Genomic DNA, 15,774 nt, shown 5'->3' with positions numbered 1-15,774 from the left:
GACCTTTAACTAGTTAGAATAAAACTCTGTATTTCAAATTATGTAAAAACAGCCGTCAATAACTAGTTTGAAACGCAGAGATTTGATAATGTGCTATTGCATTTGTTTTCAAAACACGATTACCGAAATTTTAGCATGTCGTAATGCCCGGTTAGATCAGTTGGTTAGAGCGCGGTGCTAATAAAGCTGAGGTCGTAGGTTCGATCCCCAAATCGGCCAGTCTTTATTTTGTGTGTCTGTTGAACACCATTGCAGGCATTCGGTTGCATCAACGTTTGGAAAATGAAATTTGAAATCCGCCGTTGCTCGAATGTAAAATTGTGAGAATAGTGCGACGAATGACATCATGGGAATTATCTGCATGTAGGTCACTCAAAATGCTTTGCGTTCTCTTGAACGCTATTGGCTGATTTTACTACCAGCGTCTTGTGGGTAATAGACGTTGCATTCTGCAAGCACGATTACCGAAATTTTAGCATGGCGTAATGGCCGGTTAGCTCAGTTGGTTAGAGCTCGGTGCTATTAACTTTGAGGTTGTGGGTTCGATCCCCATATCGGCCAGTCTTTATTTTGTGTGTCTGATGAACACAATTGGCGGCATTTGGTTACATCAACGTTTGGATATTGAAATATAAATCCGCTGTTGCTCGAGTGTAAAATTGTGAGAATAGTGCTACGAATGGCATCGTGGGAATCATCTGCATGTAGGTCACTCAAAATGCTTTGCGTACTCTTGAACGCTATTGGCTGATTCTACTACCAGCGTCTTGTGGGTAATAGACGTTGCATTCTGCAAGCACTTAGTTATGCGACCTTGAAATAGTTGGAATAAAACAGCGAATTTCAAATTACGAAACAACAGCCTTCAATAACCACTTCGAAACGCACAGATTTTATAATGTGCTATTGCATTTGTTTTCAAAACACGATTACCGAAATTTTAACATGGCGTAATGTCCGGTTAGCTCAGTTGGTTAGAGCGTGGTGCTAATAACTCTGAGGTTGTGGGTTCGATCCCCATATCGGCCAGTCATTATTGTGTGTGTCTGATGAACACCATTGCAGGCATTCGGTTGCATCAACGTTTGGAAAATGAAATTTGAAATCCGCCGTTGCTCGAATGTAAAATTGTGAGAATAGTGCGACGAATGACATCATGGGAATAATCTGCGTGTAGGTCATCAAAATGCTTTGGGTTCTCTTGAACGCTATTGGCTGACTTTACTACCAGCATCTTGTGGTTAATAGAAGTTGCATTCTGCAAGCACTTAGTTATGCGAACTTTAACTAGTTAGAATAAAACTCAGTATTTCAAATTATGTAACAACAGCCGTCAATAACCAGTTTGAAACGCAGAGTTTTGATAATATGCTATTGCATTTGTTTTCAAAATACGATTATCGAAATTCTAGCATGACGTAATGGCCGGTTAGCTCAGTTGGTTAGAGCGCGGCGCTATTAACGCTGAGGTCGTGGGTTCGATCAGCATCGTGTGGTTAATAGAAGTTGCATTCTGCAAGCACTTATTTATGCACCCTTTAACCAGTTGGAATAAAACTCTGTATTTCAAATTATGTAACAACAGCCGTCAATAACTAGTTTGAAACGCAGAGATTTTATAATGTGCTATTGCATTTGTTTTCAAAATACGATTATCGAAATTCTAGCATGACCTAATGGCCGGTTAGCTCAGTTGGTTAGAGCGCGGTGCTATTAACGCTGAGGTCGTGGGTTCGATCACCATATCGGCCAGTCTTTATTTTGTGTGTCTGTTGAACACCATTGGCGGCATTTGGTTGCATCAACGTTTGGATATTGAAGTCCGCTGTTGCTTGAGTGTAAAATTGTGAGAATTGTGCGACGAATGGCCTTGTGGGAATCATCTGCATGTAGATCACTCAAAATGCTTTGCGTACTCTTGAACGCTATTGGCTTATTTTACTACCAGCATCTTGTGTGTAACAGATGTTGCATTCAGCAAGCACTTAGTTATGCGTCCTTAAGCTAGTTAAAATAATACAGCGAATTTCAAATTACGAAATATCAGCCTTCAATAACCACTTCGAACGACACAGATTTAATAATGTGCTATCGTATTTGTTTTCAAATCACGATTACCGAAATTTTAGCATGTCGTAATGGCCGGTTAGCTCAGTTGGTTAGAACGCGGTGCTAATAACGCTGAGGTCGTGTGTACGATCCCCATATCGGCCAGTTTTTATTTTGTGTGTCTGTTGAACACCATTGGCGGCATTTGGTTGCAGCAACGTTTGGATATTGAAATTTAAAAGCCGCTGTTGCTCGAATGTAAAATTGTGAGAATAGTGCGACGAATGGCATCGTGGGATCATCTGCATGTAGGTCACTCAAAATGCTTTGCGTTCTCTTGAACGCTATTGGCTGATTTCACTACCAGCATCTTGTGGGTAATAGACGTTGCATTCTCCAAGTACTTAGTTATGCGACCTTAAAATAGTTAGAATGAAACAGCGAATTTCAAATTACAAAACAACAGCCTTCAATAACCACTTCGAAACGCACAGATTTAATAATGTGCAATTGCATTTGTTTTCAAAACACGATTACCGAAATTTTAGCATGTCGTAATGCCCGGTTAGCTCAGTTGGTTAGAGCGCGGTGCTAATAATGCTGAGGTCGTGGGTTCGATTCCCTTATCGGCCAGTCTGTATTTTGTGTGTCTGTTGAACACCATTGGCGGCATTTGGTTGCATCAACGTTTGGATATTGAAATTTAAAAAACGCTGTTGCCCGAGTGTAAAATTGTGAGAATAGTGCTACGAATGGCATCGTGGGAATCATCTGCATGTAGGTCACTCAAAAAGCTTTGCGTTCTCCTGAACGCTATTGGCTGACTTTACTACCAGTATCTTGTGGTTAATAGAAGTTGCATTCTGCAAGCACTTTAGTTATGCGACCTTTAACTAGTTAGAATAAAACTCTGTATTTCAAATTATGTAAAAACAGCCGTCAATAACCAGTTTGAAACGCAGAGATTTGATAATGTGCTATTGCATTTGTTTTCAAAATACGATTATCGAAATTCCAGCATGACGTAATGGCCGGTTAGCTCAGTTGGTTAGAGCGCGGTGCTAATAACTCTGAGGTTGTGGGTTCGATCCCTATATCGGCCAGTCTTTATTTTGTGTGTCTGATGAACACCATTGCAGGCATTCGGTTGCATCAACGTTTGGAAAATGAAATTTGAAATCCGCCGTTGCTCGAATGTAAAATTGTGAGAATAGTGCGACGAATGACATCATGGGAATTATCTGCATGTAGGTCACTCAAAATGCTTTGCGTACTCTTGAACGCTATTGGCTGATTCTACTACCAGCGTCTTGTGGGTAATAGACGTTGCATTCTGCAAGCACTTAGTTATGCGACCTTGAAATATTTGGAATAAAACAGCGAATTTCAAATTACGAAACAACAGCCTTCAATAACCGGTTTGAAACACAGAGATTTGATAAAGTGCTATTGCATTTGTTTTCAGAACACGATTATCGAAATTCTAACATGACGTAATGTCCGATTAGCTCAGTTGGTTAGAGCGCGGTGCCAATAACGCTGAGGTTGTGGGTTCGATCCCCCATATCTGCCAGTCTTTATTTTGTGTATCTGTTGAACACCATTGGTGGCATTCGGTTGCATCAACGTTTGGAAATAAAATTTGAAATCTGCTGTTGCTCGAATGTAAAATTGTGAGAATAGTGCTACGAATGGCATCGTTGGAATCATCTGCATGTAGGCCACTCAAAAAGCTTTGCGTTCTCTTGAACACTATTGGCTGACTTTACTACCAGTATCTTGTGGTTAATAGAAGTTGCATTCTGCAAGCACTTAGTTATGCGACCTTGAAATAGTTAGAATAAAACTCTGTATTTCAAATTATGTAACAACAGCCGTCAATAACTAGTTTGAAATGCAGAGATTTGATATTGTGCTATTGCATTTGTTTTCAAAATACGATTATCGAATCTTTAGCATGTCGTAATGGCCGGTTAGCTCAGTTGGTTAGAGCACGGTGCTATTAACGCTGAGGTCGTGGGTTCGATCAGCATCTTGTGGTTAATAGAAGTTGCATTCTGCAAGCACTTAGTTATGCGACTTTTAACCAGTTGGAATAAAACTCTGTATTTCAAATTATGTAACAACAGCCGTCAATAACTAGTTTGAAACGCAGAGATTTTATAATGTGCTATTGCATTTGTTTTCAAAACACGATTACCGAAATTTTAGCATGTCGTAATGGTCGGTTAGCTCAGTTGGTTAGAGCGCGGTGCTAATAACGCTGAGGTCGTGGGTTCGATTCCCATATCGGCCAGTCTGTATTTTGTGTGTCTGTTGAACACCATTGGCGGCATTTGGTTGCATCAACGTTTGGATATTGAAATTTAAATTCCGCTGTTGCCCGAGTGTAAAATTGTGAGAATAGTGCTACGAATGGCATCGTGGGAATCATCTGCATGTAGGTCACTCAAAATGCTTTGCGTTCTCTTGAACGCTATTGGCTGACTTTACTACCAGTATCTTGTGGTTAATAGAAGTTGCATTCTCCAAGTACTTAGTTATGCGACCTTAAAATAGTTAGAATGAAACAGCGAATTTCAAATTACAAAACAACAGCCTTCAATAAACACTTCGAAACGCACAGATTTAATAATGTGCAATTGCATTTGTTTTCAAAACACGATTACCGAAATTTTAGCATGTCGTAATGCCCGGTTAGCTCAGTTGGTTAGAGAGCGGTGCTAATAACGCTGAGGTCGTGGGTTCGATTCCCTTATCGGCCAGTCTGTATTTTGTGTGTCTGTTGAACACCATTGGCGGCATTTGGTTGCATCAACGTTTGGATATTGAAATTTAAAAAACGCTGTTGCCCGAGTGTAAAATTGTGAGAATAGTGCTACGAATGGCATCGTGGGAATCATCTGCATGTAGGTCACTCAAAAAGCTTTGCGTTCTCCTGAACGCTATTGGCTGACTTTACTACCAGTATCTTGTGGTTAATAGAAGTTGCATTCTGCAAGCACTTAGTTATGCGACCTTTAACTAGTTAGAATAAAACTCTGTATTTCAAATTATGTAAAAACAGCCGTCAATAACCAGTTTGAAACGCAGAGATTTGATAATGTGCTATTGCATTTGTTTTCAAAACACGATATTGAAATTTAAAATCCGCTGTTGCTCGAGTGTAAAATTGTGAGAATAGTGCGACGAATGGCATCGTGGGAATCATCTGCATGTAGGTAACTCAAAATGCTTTGCGTTCTCTTGAACGCTATTGACTGACTTTACTACCAGCATCTTGTGGGTAATAGACGTTGCATTCTGCAAGCACTTAGTTATGCGTCCTTAAACTAGTTAAAATAATACAGCGAATTTCAAATTACGAAATATCAGCCTTCAATAACCACTTCGAACGACACAGATTTAATAATGTGCTATCGTATTTGTTTTCAAATCACGATTACCGAAATTTTAGCATGTCGTAATGGCCGGTTAGCTCAGTTGGTTAGAACGCGGTGCTAATAACGCTGAGGTCGTGTGTACGATCCCCATATCGGCCAGTTTTTATTTTGTGTGTCTGTTGAACACCATTGGCGGCATTTGGTTGCAGCAACGTTTGGATATTGAAATTTAAAAGCCGCTGTTGCTCGAATGTAAAATTGTGAGAATAGTGCGACGAATGGCATCGTGGGATCATCTGCATGTAGGTCACTCAAAATGCTTTGCGTTCTCTTGAACGCTATTGGCTGATTTCACTACCAGCATCTTGTGGGTAATAGACGTTGCATTCTCCAAGTACTTAGTTATGCGACCTTAAAATAGTTAGAATGAAACAGCGAATTTCAAATTACAAAACAACAGCCTTCAATAACCACTTCGAAACGCACAGATTTAATAATGTGCAATTGCATTTGTTTTCAAAACACGATTACCGAAATTTTAGCATGTCGTAATGGCCGGTTACCTCAGTTGGTAAGAGCGCGGTGCTAATAACGCTAAGGTCGTGGGTTCGATCCCCATATTGGCCAGTATTTATTTTGTGTGTCTGTTGAACACCGTTGGCGGCATTCGGTTTCATCAAAGTTTGGAAAATGAAATTTGAAATCCGATGTTGCTTGAATGTAAAATTGTGAGAATAGTACGACGAATGGCATCATGGGAATCATCTGCATGAAGGTCACTCAAAATGCTTTGCGTTCTCTTGAACGCTATTGGCTGACTTTACTCCCAGCATTTTGTGGTTAACAGAAGTTGCATTCTGCAAGCACTTAGTTATGTGACCTTGAACTAGTTAGAATAAAACTCTGTATTTCAAATTATGTAACAACAGCCGTCAATAACTAGTTTGAAACGCAGAGATTTGATAATGTGCTATTGCAGTTGTTTTCATAATACGACGATCGAAATTCTAGCATGACGTAATGGCCGGTTAACTCAGTTGGTTAGAGCGCGGTGCTAATAACGCTAAGGTCGTGGGTTCGATCCCCATATTGGCCAGTATTTATTTTGTGTGTCTGTTGAACACCGTTGGCGGCATTCGGTTTCATCAAAGTTTGGAAAATGAAATTTGAAATCCGATGTTGCTTGAATGTAAAATTGTGAGAATAGTACGACGAATGGCATCATGGGAATCATCTGCATGAAGGTCACTCAAAATGCTTTGCGTTCTCTTGAACGCTATTGGCTGACTTTACTCCCAGCATTTTGTGGTTAACAGAAGTTGCATTCTGCAAGCACTTAGTTATGTGACCTTGAACTAGTTAGAATAAAACTCTGTATTTCAAATTATGTAACAACAGCCGTCAATAACTAGTTTGAAACGCAGAGATTTGATAATGTGCTATTGCAGTTGTTTTCATAATACGACGATCGAAATTCTAGCATGACGTAATGGCCGGTTAACTCAGTTGGTTAGAGCGCGGTGCTAATAACGCTAAGGTCGTGGGTTCGATCCCCATATTGGGCAGTCTTTATTTTGTGTGTCTGTTGAACACCATTGGCGGCATTTGGTTGCATCAACGTTTGGATATTGAAGTCCGCTGTTGCTCGAGTGTAAAATTGTGAGAATAGTGCGACGAATGACATCATGGGAATCATCTGCATGTAGGTCACTCAAAATGCTTTGCGTTTTCTCGAAGGCTATTGGCTTATTTTACTACCAGTATCTTGTGCTTAACAGACGTTGCATTCTCCAAGCACTTAGATATGCGACCTTAAAATAGTTAGAATGAAACAGCGAATTTTAAATTACAAAACAGCAGCCTTCAATAACCACTTCGAACCGCACAGATTTTATAATGTGCTATTGCATTTGTTTTCAAAACACGATTACCGAAATTTTAGCATGTCATAATGGCCGGTTAGCTCAGTTGGTTAGAGCGCGGTGCTAATAACGCTGAGGTCGTGGGTTCGATCCCCATATCGGCCAGTCTTTCTTTTGTGTGTCTGTTGAACACCATTGGCGGAATTTGATTGCATCAACGTTTGGATATTGAAATTTAAAATCCGCTGTTGCTCGAGTGTAAAATTGTGAGAATAGTGCGACGAATGGCATCGTGGGAATCATCTGCATGTAGGTAACTCAAAATGCTTTGCGTTCTCTTGAACGCTATTGACTGACTTTACTACCAGCATCTTGTGGGTAATAGACGTTGCATTCTGCAAGCACTTAGTTATGCGTCCTTAAACTAGTTAAAATAATACAGCGAATTTCAAATTACGAAATATCAGCCTTCAATAACCACTTCGAACGACACAGATTTAATAATGTGCTATCGTATTTGTTTTCAAAACACGATTACCGAAATTTTAGCATGTCGTAATGGCCGGTTACCTCAGTTGGTTAGAGCGCGGTGCTAATAACGCTAAGGTCGTGGTTTCGATCCCCATATTGGCCAGTCTTTATTTTGTGTGTCTGTTGAACACCATTGGCGGCATTTGATTGCATCAACGTTTAGAAAATGAAATTTGAAATCCGATGTTGCTCGAATGTAAAATTGTGAGAATAGTGCGACGAATGGCGTTGTGGGAATCATCTGCATGTAGGTCACTCAAAATGCTTTGCGTACTCTTGAACGCTATTGGCTTATTTTACTACCAGCATCTTGTGGGTAATAGACTTTGCATTCTGCAAGCACTTAGTTATGCGACCTTAAAATAGTTAGAATAAAACTCTGTATTTCAAATTATGTAACAACAGTCGTCAATAACCTTTTTGAAACGCGGAGATTTGATAATGTGCTATTGCATTTGTTTTCAAAATACGATTACCGAAATTTTAGCATGTCGTAATGGCCGGTTGGCTCAGTTGGTTAGAGCGCGGTGCTAATAACGCTGAGGTCGTGGGTTCGATCCCCATATCGGCCAGTCTTTATTTTGTGTGTCTGTTGAACACCATTGGCGGCATTTGATTGCATCAACGTTTAGAAAATGAAATTTGAAATCCGATGTTGCTCGAATGTAAAATTGTGAGAATAGTGCGACGAATGGCATCATGGGAATCATCTGCATGTAGGTCATTCAAAATGCTTTGCGTTCTCTTGAACGCTATTGGCTGACTTTACTACCAGCATCTTGTGGTTAATAGAAGTTGCATTCTGCAAGCACTTAGTTACGCGACCTTGAACTAGTTAGAATAAAACTCAGTATTTCAAATTATGTAACAACAGCCGTCAATAACATTTTTGAAACGCAGAGATTTGATAATGTGTTATTGCATTTGTTTTCAAAATACGATTATAGAAATTCTAGCATGACGTAATGGCCGGTTAGCTCAGTTGGTTAGAGCGCGATGTTAATAACGCTTAGGTCGTGGGTTCGATCCCCATATTGGCCAGTATTTATTTTGTGTGTCTGTTGAACACCGTTGGCGGCATTCGGTTGCATCAACGTTTGGAAAATGAAATTTGAAATCCGATGTTGCTTGAATGTAAAATTGTGAGAATAGTGCGACGAATGGCATCATGGGAATCTTCTGCATGAAGGTCACTCAAAATGCTTTGCGTTCTCTTGAACGCTATTGGCTGAATTTACTCCCAGCATTTTGTGGTTAACAGAAGTTGCATTCTGCAAGGACTTAGTTATGTGACCTTGAACTAGTTAGAATAAAACTCTGTATTTCAAATTATGTAACAACAGCCGTCAATAACTAGTTTGAAACGCAGAGATTTGATAATGTGCTATTGCAGTTGTTTTCATAATACGACGATCGAAAATCTAGCATGACGTAATGGCCGGTTACCTCAGTTGGTTAGAGCGCGGTGCTAATAACGCTAAGGTCGTGGGTTCGATCCCCATATTGGCCAGTCTTTATTTTGTGTGTCTGTTGAACACCATTGGCGGCATTTGGTTGCATCAACGTTTGGATATTGAAGTCCGCTGTTGCTCGAGTGTAAAATTGTGAGAATAGTGCGACGAATGGCATTGTGGGAATCATCTGCATGTAGGTCACTCAAAATGCTTTGCGTACTCTTGAACGCTATTGGCTTATTTTACTACCAGCATCTTGTGGGTAATAGACGTTGCATTCTGCAAGCACTTAGTTATGCGACCTTAAAATAGTTAGAATAAAACTCTGTATTTCAAATTATGTAACAACAGTCGTCAATAACCTTTTTGAAACGCAGAGATTTGATAATGTGCTATCGTATTTGTTTTCAAAACACGATTACCGAAATTTTAGCATGTCGTAATGGCCGGTTATCTCAGTTGGTTAGACCGCAGTGCTAATAACACTGAGGTCGTGGATTCGATCCCCATAACGGCCAGTCTTTATTTTGTGTATCTGTTGAACACCGTTAGCAGCATTCGGTTGCATCAACGTTTGGAAAATGAAATATGAAATCCGCTGTTGCTCGAATGTAAAATTGTGAGAATAGTGAGACGAATGGGATCGTGGGAATCATCTGCATGTAGGTCACTCAAAATGCTTTGCCTTCTCTTGAACGCTATTGGCTGACTTTACTGCCAGCATCTTGTGGTTAATAGAAGTTGCATTCTGCAAGCACTTAGTTATGCGACCTTGAACTAGTTAGAATAAAACTCTGTATTTCAAATTATGTAACAGCCGTCAATAACATTTTTGAAACGCAGAGATTTGATAATGTGCTATTGCATTTGTTTTCAAAATACGATTATAGAAATGCCAGCATGACGTAATGGCCGGTTTTCTCAGTTGGTTAGAGCGCGATGCTAATAACGCTGAGGTCGTGGGTTCGATCCCCATATCGGCCAGTCTTTATTTTGTGTGTCTGTTGAACACCGTTGGCGGCATTCGGTTGCATCAACGTTTGGAAAATGAAATATGAAATCCGCTGTTGCTCGAATGTAAAATTGTGAGAATAGTGCGACGAATGGCGTTGTGGGAATCATCTGCATGTAGGTCACTCAAAACGCTTTGCGTTTTCTCGAAGGCTATTGGCTTATTTTACTACCAGTATCTTGTGCTTAACAGACGTTGCATTCTGCAAGCACTTAGTAATGCGTCCTTAAACTAGTTACAATAATACAGCGAATTTCAAATTACGAAATATCAGCCTTCAATAACCACTTCGAACGACACAGATTTAATAATGTGCTATCGTATTTGTTTTCAAAACACGATTACCGAAATTTTAACATGTCGTAATGGACGGTTAGCTCAGTTGGTTAGAGCGCGGTGCTAAATTGCTGAGATCGTGGGTTCGATCCCCATATCGGCCAGTCTTTATTTTGTGTGTCTGTTGAACACCGTTAGCGGAATTCGGTTGCATCAACGTTTGGAAAATGAAATATGAAATCCGCTGTTGCTCGAATGTAAAATTGTGAGAATAGTGAGACGAATGGGATCGTGGGAATCATCTGCATGTAGGTCTCTCAAATTGCTTTGCGTTCTCTTGAACGATATTGGCTGATTCTACTACCAGCATCTTGTGGTTAATAGAAGTTGCATTCTGCAAGCACTTAGTTATGCGACCTTGAACTAGTTAGAATAAAACTCTGTATTTCAAATTATGTAACAGCCGTCAATAACATTTTTGAAACGCAGAGATTTGATAATGTGCTCTCGTATTTGTTTTCAAAATACGATTATAGAAATTCCAGCATGACGTAATGGCCGGTTAGCTCAGTTGGTTAGAGCGCGATGCTAATAACGCTGAGGTCGTGGGTTCGATCCCCATATCGGCCAGTCTTTATTTTGTGTGTCTGTTGAACACCGTTGGCTGCATTCGGTTGCATCAACGTTTGGAAAATGAAATATGAAATCCGCTGTTGCTCGAATGTAAAATTGTGAGAATAGTGCGACGAATGGCGTTGTGGGAATCATCTGTATGTAGGTCACTCAAAATGCTTTGCGTTTTCTCGAAGGCTATTGGCTTATTTTACTACCAGTATCTTGTGCTTAACAGACGATGCATTCTGCAAGCACTTAGTTATGCGTCCTTAAACTAGTTACAATAATACAGCGAATTTCAAATTACGAAATATCAGCCTTCAATAACCACTTCGAACGACACAGATTTAATAATGTGCTATCGTATTTGTTTTCAAAACACGATTACCGAAATTTTAACATGTCGTAATGGCCGGTTAGCTCAGTTGGTTAGAGCGCGGTGCTAATAACGCTGAGGTCGTGGGTTCGATCCCCATATCGGCCAATCTTTATTTTGTGTGTCTGTTGAACACCGTTGGCGGCATTTGATTGCATCAACGTTTAGAAAATGAAATTTGAAATCCGATGTTGCTCGAATGTAAAATTGTGAGAATAGTGCGACGAATGGCATCATGGGAATCATCTGCATGTAGGTCACTCAAAATGCTTTGCGTTCTCTTGAACGCTATTGGCTGACTTTACTCCCAGCATTTTGTGGTTAACAGAAGTTGCATTCTGCAAGCACTTAGTTATGTGACCTTGAACTAGTTAGGATAAAACTCTGTATTTCAAATTATGTAACAACAGCCGTCAATAACTAGTTTGAAACGCAGAGATTTGATAATGTGCTATTGCAGTTGTTTTCATAATACGACGATCGAAATTCTAGCATGACGTAATGGCCGGTTACCTCAGTTGGTTATAGCGCGGTGCTAATAACGCTAAGGTCGTGGGTTCGATTCCCATATTGGCCAGTCTTTATTTTGTGTGCCTGTTGAACACCATTGGCGTCATTTGGTTGCATCAACGTTTGGATATTGAAGTCCGCTGTTGCACGAGTGTAAAATTGTGAGAATAGTGCGACGAATGACATCATGGGAATCATCTGCATGTAGGTCACTCATAATGCTTTGCGTTCTCTTGAACGCTATTGGCTTATTTCACTACCAGCATATTGTGGGTAACAGACGTTGCATTCTGCAAGCACTTAGTTATGCGTCCTTAAACTAGTTAATATAATACAGCGAATTTCAAATTACGAAATATCAACCTTCAATAACCACTTCGAACGACACAGATTTAATAATGTGCTATCGTATTTGTTTTCAAAACACGATTACCGAAATTTTAGCATGTCGTAATGGCCGGTTAGCTCAGTTGGTTAGAGCGCGGTGCTAATAACGCAGAGGTCGTGGGTTCGATCCCCATATCGGCCAGTCTTTATTTTGTGTGTCTGTTGAACACCATTGGCGGCATTTGATTGCATCAACGTTTGGATATTGAAATTTAAAATACGCTCTTGCTCGAATGTAAAATTGTGAGAATGGTGCGACGATTGGCATCGTGGGAATCATCTGCATGTAGTCACTCAAAATGCTTTGCGTACTCTTGAACGCTATTGGCTGATTCTACTACCAGCATCTTGTGGGTAATAGACGTTGCATTCTGCAAGCACGTAGTTATGCGTCCTTAAACTAGTTAAAATAATACAGCGAATTTCAAATTACGAAATATCAGCCTTCAATAACCACTTCGAACGACACAGATTTAATAATGTGCTATCGTATTTGTTTTCAAAACACGATTACCGAAATTTTAGCATGTCGTAATGGCTGGTTAGCTCAGTTGGTTAGAGCGCGGTGCTAATAACGCTGAGGTCGTGGGTTTGATCCCCATATCGGCCAGACTTTATTTTGTGTGTCTGTTGAACACCATTGGCGGCATCGGTTGCATCAACGTTTAGAAAATTAAATTTGAAATCCGATGTTGCTCGAATGTAAAATTGTGAGAATAGTGAGACGAATGGCATCATGGGAATCATCTGCATGTAGGTCACTCAAAATGCTTTGCGTTCTCTGGAACGCTATTGGCTGACTTTACTCCCAGCATTTTGTGGTTAATAGAAGTTGCATTCTGCAAGCACTTAGTTATGCGACCTTGAAATAGTTAGAATAAAACAGCGAATTTCAAATTACGAAACAACAGCCTTCAATAACCACTTCCAAACGCACAGATTTTATAATGTGCTATTGTATTTGTTTTCAAAACACGATTACCGAAATGTTAGCATGTCGTAATGGCCGGTTAGCCCAGTTGGTTAGAGCGCGGTGCTAATAACGCTGAGGTCGTGGGTTCGATCCCCATATCGGCCAGTCTTTATTTTGTGTGTCTGTTGAACACCATTGGCGGCATTTGATTGCATCAACGTTTGGATATTGAAATTTAAAATACGCTGTTGCTCGAGTGTAAAATTGTGAGAATGGTGCGACGAATGGCATCGTGGGAATCATCTGCATGTAGGTCACTCAAAATGCTTTGCGTACTCTTGAACGCTATTGGCTGATTCTACTACCAGCATCTTGTGGGTAATAGACGTTGCATTCTGCATGCACTTAGTTATGCGTCCTTAAACTAGTTAAAATAATACAGCGAATTTCAAATTACGAAATATAAGCCTTGAATAACCACTTCGAACGACACAGATTTAATAATGTGCTATCGTATTTGTTTTCAAAACACGATTACCGAAATTTTAGCATGTCGTAATGGCCGGTTAGCCCAGTTGGTTAGAGCGCGGTGCTAATAACGCTGAGGTCGTGGGTTCGATCCCCATATCGGCCAGTCTTTATTTTGTGTGTCTGTTGAACACCATTGGCGGCATTTGATTGCATCAACGTTTAGAAAATGAAATTTGAAATCCGATGTTGCTCGAATGTAAAATTGTGAGAATAGTGCGACGAATGGCATCATGGGAATCATCTGCATGTAGGTCACTCAAAATGCTTTGCGTTCTCTTGAACGCTATTGGCTGACTTTACTCCCAGCATTTTGTGGTTAACAGAAGTTGCATTCTGCATGCACTTAGTTATGTGACCTTGAACTAGTTAGGATAAAACTCTGTATTTCAAATTATGTAACAACAGCCGTCAATAACTAGTTTGAAACGCAGAGATTTGATAATGTGCTATTGCAGTTGTTTTCATAATACGACGATCGAAATTCTAGCATGACGTAATGGCCGGTTACCTCAGTTGGTTATAGCGCGGTGCTAATAACGCTAAGGTCGTGGGTTCGATTCCCATATTGGCCAGTCTTTATTTTGTGTGTCTGTTGAACACCATTGGCGGCATTTGGTTGCATCAACGTTTGGATATTGAAGTCCGCTGTTGCACGAGTGTAAAATTGTGAGAATAGTGCGACGAATGACATCATGGGAATCATCTGCATGTAGGTCACTCATAATGCTTTGCGTTCTCTTGAACGCTATTGGCTTATTTCACTACCAGCATTTTGTGGGTAACAGACGTTGCATTCTGCAAGCACTTAGTTATGCGTCCTTAAACTAGTTAATATAATACAGCGAATTTCAAATTACGAAATATCAACCTTCAATAACCACTTCGAACGACACAGATTTAATAATGTGCTATCGTATTTGTTTTCAAAACACGATTACCGAAATTTTAGCATGTCGTAATGGCCGGTTAGCTCAGTTGGTTAGAGCGCGGTGCTAATAACGCTGAGGTCGTAGGTTTGATCCCCATATCGGCCAGACATTATTTTGTGTGTCTGTTGAACACCATTGGCGGCATCGGTTGCATCAACGTTTAGAAAATTAAATTTGAAATCCGATGTTGCTCGAATGTAAAATTGTGAGAATAGTGCGACGAATGGCATCATGGGAATCATCTGCATGTAGGTCATTCAAAATGCTTTGCGTTCTCTTGAACGCTATTGGCTGACTTTACTCCCAGCATTTTGTGGTTAATAGAAGTTGCATTCTGCAAGCACTTAGTTATGCGACCTTGAAATAGTTAGAATAAAACAGCGAATTTCAAATTACGAAACAACAGCCTTCAATAACCACTTCCAAACGCACAGATTTTATAATGTGCTATTGTATTTGTTTTCAAAACACGATTACCGAAATGTTAGCATGTCGTAATGGCCGGTTAGCTCAGTTGGTTAGAGCGCGGTGGTAATAAAGCTGAGGTCGTGGGTTCGATCCCCATATCGGCCAGTCTTTATTTTGTGTGTCTGTTGAACACCATTGGCGGCATTTGATTGCATCAACGTTTGGATATTGAAATTTAAAATACGCTGTTGCTAGAGTGTAAAATTGTGTGAATGGTGCGACGAATGGCATCGTGGGAATCATCTGCATGTAGGTCACTCAAAATGCTTGCGTACTCTTGAACGCTATTGGCTGATTCTACTACCAGCATCTTGTGGGTAATAGACGTTGCATTCTGCAAGCACTTAGTTATGCGTCCTTAAACTAGTTAAAATAATACAGCGAATTTCAAATTACGAAATATCAGCCTTCAATAACCACTTCGAACGACACAGATTTAATAATGTGCTATCGTATTTGTTTTCAAAACACGATTACC

The 15,774-nt window shown here is 40.1% G+C and overlaps 11 non-coding genes across 11 annotated transcripts; all 11 read left to right on the top strand.

The window, feature by feature from the left end:
• The first annotated feature begins 487 nt into the window (after window positions 1–487).
• On the top strand, window positions 488–561 carry TRNAN-AUU (transfer RNA asparagine (anticodon AUU)). Its single transcript has one exon. It is a non-coding gene; the product is annotated as a tRNA-Asn (tRNA).
• Window positions 562–1,678: 1,117 nt separating this feature from the next.
• On the top strand, window positions 1,679–1,752 carry TRNAN-AUU (transfer RNA asparagine (anticodon AUU)). Its single transcript has one exon. It is a non-coding gene; the product is annotated as a tRNA-Asn (tRNA).
• Window positions 1,753–4,271: 2,519 nt separating this feature from the next.
• Window positions 4,272–4,345, top strand: TRNAI-AAU (transfer RNA isoleucine (anticodon AAU)). Its single transcript has one exon. It is a non-coding gene; the product is annotated as a tRNA-Ile (tRNA).
• A 3,040-nt stretch (window positions 4,346–7,385) lies between these two features.
• TRNAI-AAU (transfer RNA isoleucine (anticodon AAU)) lies at window positions 7,386–7,459 on the top strand. Its single transcript has one exon. It is a non-coding gene; the product is annotated as a tRNA-Ile (tRNA).
• Window positions 7,460–8,323: 864 nt separating this feature from the next.
• On the top strand, window positions 8,324–8,397 carry TRNAI-AAU (transfer RNA isoleucine (anticodon AAU)). The gene has a single exon. It is a non-coding gene; the product is annotated as a tRNA-Ile (tRNA).
• Window positions 8,398–11,123: 2,726 nt separating this feature from the next.
• On the top strand, window positions 11,124–11,197 carry TRNAI-AAU (transfer RNA isoleucine (anticodon AAU)). Its single transcript has one exon. It is a non-coding gene; the product is annotated as a tRNA-Ile (tRNA).
• Window positions 11,198–11,592: 395 nt separating this feature from the next.
• On the top strand, window positions 11,593–11,666 carry TRNAI-AAU (transfer RNA isoleucine (anticodon AAU)). Its single transcript has one exon. It is a non-coding gene; the product is annotated as a tRNA-Ile (tRNA).
• Window positions 11,667–12,523: 857 nt separating this feature from the next.
• On the top strand, window positions 12,524–12,597 carry TRNAI-AAU (transfer RNA isoleucine (anticodon AAU)). The gene has a single exon. It is a non-coding gene; the product is annotated as a tRNA-Ile (tRNA).
• Window positions 12,598–12,991: 394 nt separating this feature from the next.
• TRNAI-AAU (transfer RNA isoleucine (anticodon AAU)) lies at window positions 12,992–13,065 on the top strand. The gene has a single exon. It is a non-coding gene; the product is annotated as a tRNA-Ile (tRNA).
• A 394-nt stretch (window positions 13,066–13,459) lies between these two features.
• On the top strand, window positions 13,460–13,533 carry TRNAI-AAU (transfer RNA isoleucine (anticodon AAU)). Its single transcript has one exon. It is a non-coding gene; the product is annotated as a tRNA-Ile (tRNA).
• Window positions 13,534–13,928: 395 nt separating this feature from the next.
• TRNAI-AAU (transfer RNA isoleucine (anticodon AAU)) lies at window positions 13,929–14,002 on the top strand. Its single transcript has one exon. It is a non-coding gene; the product is annotated as a tRNA-Ile (tRNA).
• Window positions 14,003–15,774: the final 1,772 nt, after the last annotated feature.

The sequence above is a fragment of the Saccoglossus kowalevskii genome, chromosome 2 (genome assembly GCF_978046115.1).
Source record: "Saccoglossus kowalevskii chromosome 2, keSacKowa6.1, whole genome shotgun sequence".
NCBI lineage: Eukaryota > Metazoa > Hemichordata > Enteropneusta > Harrimaniidae > Saccoglossus > Saccoglossus kowalevskii.
The sequence above is the reverse complement of the archived record's forward strand: the minus strand, read 5'-3'. Positions and strand labels throughout refer to the sequence as shown.